General features: G+C 46.8%; 1 non-coding gene across 1 annotated transcript; it reads left to right on the top strand.

The window, feature by feature from the left end:
* The first annotated feature begins 3,203 nt into the window (after nucleotides 1-3,203).
* Nucleotides 3,204-3,275, top strand: TRNAE-CUC (transfer RNA glutamic acid (anticodon CUC)). Its single transcript has one exon. It is a non-coding gene; the product is annotated as a tRNA-Glu (tRNA).
* The last annotated feature ends 4,927 nt before the right edge of the window (nucleotides 3,276-8,202 follow it).

Below are 8,202 nucleotides of genomic sequence, written 5' to 3'. Positions count from 1 at the left end.
CTATGATGCAGTTAGAGTTGGCGAAGGCCTTTGACCGGGTTTCCCATGAAATTCTTTTTGCTTTGCTCGGTCACTGTAACCTTGGTAGTGTGATAGAGGAGGGAGTTAAAATGGCTTACACAAACTGCAAGAACAGAATTATAGTTAATGGAGATCTCACTGATAGCATGCAGTACGTTCATCGGTTAGGCATGGCTGCCCGATTTTCACCCCTGATTTTTGCAATTTATTTAGAACCACTTTGCTTATCGATCATAAACAACGACCACATTACGGGTTATAAGCTGCAGTCAGCACATATTAAAATGCTGGCGTATGCTGATGATATAGCAGTGTTTTGCTCAAATAGGGAGAGTATCTGGGAAGTGACGAGTGTCGTGGAAAGATTCTGTGATCAAACAGGATGTAAGATAAATTGGGAAAAGAGCTCTGGGTTTTGGCACGGTGAGTGGGACGCTGCAGCAGAATTATTCTGTAGGCTGCGACGGTCCACCTTGCCAACACGGTACATAGGCGTGCCGTTAAATTGCTATCGGGATCCCAGTCTGAACTGGATAGAAGAAACTTCCAGAGCAAAAGAGAAAGCCGATGCGTGGCAAGGAAGACAACTATCAATGTTTTCTCGTGCTTCTATTGGCAATGTTTTTCTGATTTCAAAGCTGTGGTACCTTATGAATGTATTGTGTGCATCGCGGAGAGCTATTCAAGAAATACACCACGTTTTTGCTGTTTTTATTTGGGCATCGACGTGGGAGAAAACCAGCGGAACGAATTTCTTTCGTACTGTCAAAAGCGGAGGGCTTGGACTGGCACACTTGTTTTGCGTCAAGTTGTTTCGCGATTTATATTCCTCCGTGATCAAAGTGATGCTTTTCTGAGAACGGTTATGCAAGTGTGCTTGCACAGGCTGCTGCCTGGAAGACTAGTGGCATGCGAAAACATGAAAGGTGCTGTGACTGGCTGCTTGCGCCAGGTTGTTCTGTCGTGCAAGATGTTGGATATACGTTTCTCCCCAGAGTACCTATGCAATGTCTCGAAGAAAAAAATTGAGCAAAGACCTAGTTAATGTGACGCTGCCGGAACCTTTGTACCGGTCACTTCACCGTCGAGGTCCTGGGCAAGATGTTTAAAGCGAGTTAATAGGATACCCGTTAGGTGAGGAGTTAAAACATTCTTTTTCAAACTCGATATCAATACGCTCCATGTTAAAACATGGCTGAATGATAAAGGGATCTTCGTGCCATGGACGACAAATTGTTTGTTGTGTAAAAAACCTGAAACGATCGAGGATGTTTTCTTAGAGTGCTGGGACCCTATCTTTCTTTGGGATGTCCTCCGAAGAACGATTAAAAAAAGATCTTCCTTTACACCCTTATGGAATCCGATTCCTCTCAGTCGAAAATGAGGAAGTTTCCTATGATTTGATTATGCTTCTCGGCCTCCACGGTCCGTGGAAAGCGCGAATGCAGGTGCGACACGCAGATGTCAACTTTCGCTCTGCACGTGAAAACTTCATTGAGAGTGCGGTTTATCTACGCGAAGCTTTCAGGGTGCAGCCTGACCCACCAGAGTGGGTTTCTGTGTTTGATGATTTGGTTATTTTGAAAAGATTTTAATTCCTCTGCACCTACTCAAGTGTAGCCGAGGTGCTTTTATTATTTGTTACTTGTGTTTCTCAAGGCAATAGAAAAAGGCTCATGGTGTAATGATTAGCATTCTGGACTATGAGTCCAGCGATCCGAGTTCAAATCTCGGTGAGACCTGCGCTTTGTTTTTTCTTTTTCCCACTTAAACTGCCTTGGACGTTTCTTGTGCATCCGCTTGCACCACTTCTCCTCTTTCCGGCTGGGTCTAGTGGCTAGGATATCTGGCTCTCTCCCAGGAGGCCCGGGTTCGATTCCAGTCGTCGGAAGGTGCGGTCTCATGGTGTAATGGTTAGCGCTGTGAAGTCTCAATCCAGCTATCCGAGTTCAAATCTCGGCGAGACCTGCTCTTTTTTTTCCTTTTTTTCTCTTTTTCCCACTCAAACTTAACAGAGTATACAGAGGGGCCAATTGGTCAGACATATTATAAACAAAAACATACCATATGGACGGGACGAAAAAGGGCGAAGACAGGACGGTTGCTGCACTTACGACTGAAATGCGACAGTAAACCACACCCCATCCCAGAGCAACAACACGCATGCGCATAACATAAAACATGTTAAAAACAAACTCATAATCTTAAAACGTGTGGAAAATGATAAAAAGGGAGAAAAGAGAAAGAGCGATAGATAATATAAGGTGCTAAGAAAGCTCAAGTGCGTTTTAACAACTTCAATTCCTTCTCAATCAGAAACACAGATGGGGTACTAATGCACGTGGCTTCACTACATATCGAAATTTCCTGGGCTTCCAAGATTTCCCTAGCCAATTATGTTTTACCACGCCCTACAATCTTAGTATGATTAATCAGAGGAAAACAACCATTGGACTTCTTGCAATACACTGGTACGTGTTCCCAGTTTGTTGGCGAAGTGAAGAGACATGTTCACCCAGCCTCACGTTTAGACACCTGCCCGTCTGCCCCACGTACACAGACCCAAATCGGAGAGGGAACTGATAAACAATATCTGTTGTGCATGAGACGTACGGTTTTCTATGTTTTGTGCCACAGCGTGGTTCTCTTTCCCTCTCTCGATCTGCTAAAGCACATAGCATTGCCAGATTGAGGGGCGTAGAAAACACGACGTCAACCCCAAATTTCGCTGGCACTCTCTTCAAGTTGTGGGAGAGCTTGTGTACATATGGCATAACCTCAAACTTCCGATTCTTTTGGTCACCTGATGTGATATGTCGTGACAGGAGCTCTTGTTTTTATTTTAGCAGTTTCTTTCTGAGAGCATCTGCAACTGCCACAAGAACATCGGAAGGGAAGCCTGCTTCCTTAAGTCTCTCGACCAGAATGTCAAAACTTTTTCCCACTCTGTGAGGGCATGACTTTAGAAGTGCTGACATAAAACATGTAGTTGCTATGCCTCGCTTTATGAGCTTCGAATGGGAAGAGTCGTAAGGCAGAAACGCTTTTTTGGATCGAGGTTCGTAAGCCCAGCAAATTTTCCCACCAGTATCAAAATACAGGTGAATATCTAAAAACTGAATGAACCCACTCAAACTGCCTTGGACGTTTCTTGTGCATCCGCTTGCACCGCTTCTCTTCATTCCGGCGTGGTCTAGTGACTTGGATACCTGGCTCTCACCCAGGAGGCCCGGGTTCGATTTCCGGCGTCGGAAGGTGCGGTCTCATGGCGTAATGGATTCCACTTCCGGCCACCGAGCGTGACGGACGTGTAATGACTGGCTCCGTCAGAGCGGCTACAGCGGCGATGTCTGGCCGCGGAAACAGGGATTTCGCATCGAGCAACGATTACCAGGTCGTACTTCCTAGTCTGCCAACAGGGCGTTTTGTTTTGAATACTGTTTTTCTGCACGGGGGCATCAGTGCGCGCCCTTACAGAGTGGAAAATTTTCGAGATGCGCTCGTTCCGCTGTCGCTCCTGCCGGAAGTTATCGCCCTAGGCGCTTATCGCATGAGCGATGTGTGGGCGGTAACCTTTAAGGACGCTGAGGCTGTGAAGAAGGTTGTAAACGTCGGCGAGCTCAAAGTGAAGGGTGCCCGATGCCTGGTGATCGACCCCGCCAACCATGATGTTCGAATGAAACTGCACTGGCTGCTACACAGCTTACCGGAAGAAGACGTGCGGCTTGCCTTCGCGCCGTTTGGGAAGACGCGCACAAGGCGTGTCTGACAAGGGCTACTAGGCTGGTGACCCTTAATTTAAACGCCGGCGTGAAGGTGGACGACCTGCCAGACCAGGTGAGCGTAGCCGGAGAGCTGCCGCTTGTGGTCGTGTCAGGCAGGCCTGCGCTGCCGCGGCACAGGGCATATTCGGCGAGATTGTCGGATTCCACGGTGCGCAGCTTGCCGTCGCTTCGGCCATGAGGAGCGCCAGTGCGCTCGGACGTACGCCAGCGTCGCAGGGCCCGTGAACAGTGAGGACACGTCTTCACTTCTCATGGATGAGGCAGATCCAGACGATGCATCGAAAGAAGCGAATGTTCCAGTAGCGCATCCGTCTACGTCTACTGTTCCTCAAGCCGAACAGTTAGTGGCACTTCCCAGTAATGGAGCAACGCTTGGACAGCCGGCGGGACCTGCAGCACAAGCGGACGTTGCGCCAAAAGATGAGGATGCAGCGCGAAACGAATCTACACTGAGTGTCACCCATCCTGATGCTGAGCCCATGGACGTTCCCCCGACTGCGACCAGCCTTATGGCCGGAAAGCGTTCACATGAGGACGGCGCAGGCATTGAGACACAGCAGAACCTCAAAGATGGAGACGAGCCTCCTCCTAAAAGCCAGGTATGAGGCGAGCGAGCTTTAAACCGCGGCCGAACATTCCGGTCGACTCACGGCAGGCGGGGAAACCGCCTCCGTAGCATTGTCCTGTTAAGCCCGCTTTAGGGTTTGTGGGGTCGCGGTGCTTGGTGTGAGGGCAGACACTATAGGATATTGTCCCTTTTCTTTCCAAATGGCGATTCATTTTTCAGAAGCACTGCGTGTAGCGACTTTAAACGTGCGAGGCCTCGGAGCAAGAAGGCGACAGAGTCAGCTTAGTCGCCTTTTCTTAAAAAATGAGCTACACGTAATAGCCATTCCAGAAACGAAAATTGAGAGCCAAGAAGCGACAGATCGTATGGTGTCCGCTTTCCGTATGCATTTTGATGTTTGCGTGTGCCACAGTGTAGGCGCCTTAGGCGGCTGTGCCCTTTTCATACGAAATAATGTCGGAATAACGGTGCAGTCACTTTTTTCTTGTAAAAGCGGCCGCCTCCTGGTTGTTGACTTTCTGCATCTTGGCCTAAACTTCCGAGCTATCTGTGCATATGCTCCGAATCTAGAGTCAGAGAGAAAAGAGTTTTTCGAACGTTTCCAGATGTACTTAGATTGTGAAAAAGTGCTAGTGTTGTTAGGTGATCTCAACTGTGTGCGTAATGCGGTAGATCGTGTAAAATGTTTGCCAGTGCGAGACAAAAGTGCGGAAATCTTGAACGCACTAGTTCACGATTACAACATGGAAGATATTGGTAGTGTTTTCACAAGTGGCGCTCGTCCTCAATACACCCATTTCCAATGCAGTAGCCATGCACGATTAGATAGGTTGTATGTGTCAATTGAACTTGAGCCCCTATGTATAACGTACGAGGTTAAGCCAGTGTCTTTAAGTGATCACTGCCTCATGATTTTCGCCTTTGTTAAAAATAAAACAAAAAACACTTTAACTGGGACCTTTGGAAATTTAATGCAAAATTGTTGAAGGATGAGGGCTTTGTTAAATATATAGAAGAGCAGCTAAAGTAGGTACTCTTGACGCAGTCGATAAACGTTGAGGTTGAATGAGAGGAATTTAAACATGTAGTTAAAATGAAAGCCGTCGAAAGAAGCAGTGCACTGCGGCCACAAGAAAAACGAAGCGAAACGCAGCTTCGAGAGCAACTTGAAATACTTACTGGTATAGAATGCATCCAACCTGGTACGTGCCGTGAAAAATTGATCGACATCAAAACTGACTTAGAAAGACTGGATGCAGACAGGTACAGTGCGGCAGTTATTCGTTCTCGGTCAGAGAAGCTGTGGGCCTAAGAAACACCAACAAAGCGAGCATTATCGGACGAGAAACGGTACGCGCGTCACAAGGAAATACGAGAAACTGGAACGACATTTTGGCTTACAGCACAGCTATCAAACGCGTCATTGTCGATCATTTCAAAGAACTTCTTGGCTATTCTGGCAAAGTTGTAGGTAGATTCCAAGCGCAATTTCTGCCGTTAATGCCAAAGCTCTATGACGAAGTTAAAACGCGCCAGTAACAACCGATTTTCGTGAAAAATCCCAAACCCCCTGGATATTTCCGTAAGAGTTCTCCCTATCTTCTAAGCTTCCGTCACTGCTCTTGAATGCGAAACATTGTGTTCCCAGACGCCGAAGCACTTGCTCAAAATATAAGTCAGTGCCGCGGCCAGTCAGTCATGTGCGGCCCGGTGTCCACCGACGCTGCCGCTACCAGGCGTCCGCCACTATTCCAAAGAAATTTCTCGGGTACACAAAAAAGCATGAAATCGCCTTCAAGCGGGAAGCGAAAAGGGAACACCCAGCAGCGAAGGACCTCTATAACCTGAGCTGATGGCGCCACTTCCCGCTGCCCCGACCGAAAATTGTGACATTTTAACGACCTCAATTATCAAAGAGCGAGCTCTCCCAAAAACATGGGAGACGAAGGATTAGCGGCGCCCCTCCGGAGGCCATCGCCTTGCCAGACGCCCTGACATGAAGACCGATCTGCCAATTCTCTGTTTACAGTTTTACTGGAATTTTTCTGTAACACGAATAAATAACGAACGAATATTACAAAGCACCCTATCGCCAGAGAATAGCACATCAGCGAAAGAGACGCCGGCGCGCAGCGTGGTGGAAGCCACACAAGCCTCTCTTCTTTACAAGAGTCATTTAGTTTCGCAGCCCTGATAACCGTTTGAAAAAAGATAAGTCTGTGTGCTCCAGTCTTCGTGCTGTCCTTGCTGCCTGCACACAGTGCTGACTTCCTGCTCACACGAGTACAGTCAGTGGTTTGAAGTTATCCCGCATTAAGATCTTTTCGACTGATTTGGTAATGCGAGTGCAAATAAGTGTGAATCCTAGATATATGTGTAAACACTGCACGAAATAGACGTTGTGAAACTTAATTTTTGTTAAGTACATTCTTTGATTGTGCAAATTTGAATACGTTCAGGTAAGTGCACAAAAATTTGTCCCACATCCTCTGGACCATTCTGTGGGCCATCTCTTCATGCACCTTTTTTCGTCTATATAAGTTTGTGTACCTAAGGCTTCTTATTTGTCATTGCACTGAAGACACCAGGAAACTCTGTATCTGAAGGCAGTAGAACCGGATTCGTACGCCAGCGTATTCCCAGCCTTCTGGAACGTGGCGGGTGGAAGCTATTCAGAGGAACGATAGCATGCTCTAGCCGATAGGCCAGTCGGCGAATCTGGCAAGCAGAGATGGAGGAGGTATTCGCTTCTGCCATGGCTGCCTTTGAAATAAGAAGCCTCGAACCTATTTTTGCACGCACAAATACGTACAAGTTTTCTTCCTTTCCAAGAACAGTTTCTGAATGGAATTCCCTACCACAGACCTCTCTGTTGCTTGCTAATCATTCTTGATATTTTCACTGCTGTATTGTAACTGCATTTTAATGTGTGTCTGCATTGTATATTTTGTGGCATATATATTGTTCGGTACTTGCTTTTCTTTCCCCTGTATGTATTTCCATCTCCTGCTTGGACGTACAGCATGTCCACAGTATTCAATAAATAAATAAATAAATAAATAAATAAATAAATAAATAAATAAATAAATAATGGGACATGCAGACATTTAATTCAGTTTTATATTCATAGTAAAAATGGAACGTTTACGCTCTTGTTCGCATATTGATGTTTGTTCGGGAGGCAAAGAAATATTTGCTGCTGAGAAAATAGGATTTAAGGATGGAACCTTTTTTTCCGCGGCTTGGCTCGACTGAAATTCGTGAGGTCAGTTATGAACACGGGTCCGTGATCAGCACTGGAGGTGAGTGGCAGTGTGGCCTCACCTCAGAGATATCCGCAGCTTCAGGCATTTACTTGTCAGTACTTTCTTTTGCTTGTTGTGGCCGCGATGCCTGTATATCATTTTTTTTGGTTTTGATGACTTATGAAAGATTCGTTTTCATTGAGTGTGCCTTCTTAGTCATTAGAACGAAGCAATCAATCGATGTAGGTGAACTTCATTCTCTCCCCCCTGTTTATAATGCGGACATGCACATGTCACCTTTCCACCTTACCTTCAGGGCATTCTAATTTTTCTCGAAGTGTTTTTGAGAAGTGTGGCCACGGGATTCGGCTGCTCATCACGAGGTCTGGGGATCGATTCCTCGACGGGGCGGCCGCATTTCCAGGGAAGCGAAATACAAAAATCGCCGTCCCATGTACTTTGTGATGTCAGGGCACGTTTAAAGGCCGCCGCGGTGGCTCAGTGGTCATGGCATTCGGCTGCTGGCCTGAAAGACGCGGGCTCGATCCCGGTCGCGGCGGTCGAATTTCGATGGAGGTGAAAT

Source organism: Amblyomma americanum, chromosome 1 (genome assembly GCF_052857255.1).
Source record: "Amblyomma americanum isolate KBUSLIRL-KWMA chromosome 1, ASM5285725v1, whole genome shotgun sequence".
Classification (NCBI taxonomy): domain Eukaryota; kingdom Metazoa; phylum Arthropoda; class Arachnida; order Ixodida; family Ixodidae; genus Amblyomma; species Amblyomma americanum.
The sequence above is the reverse complement of the archived record's forward strand: the minus strand, read 5'-3'. Positions and strand labels throughout refer to the sequence as shown.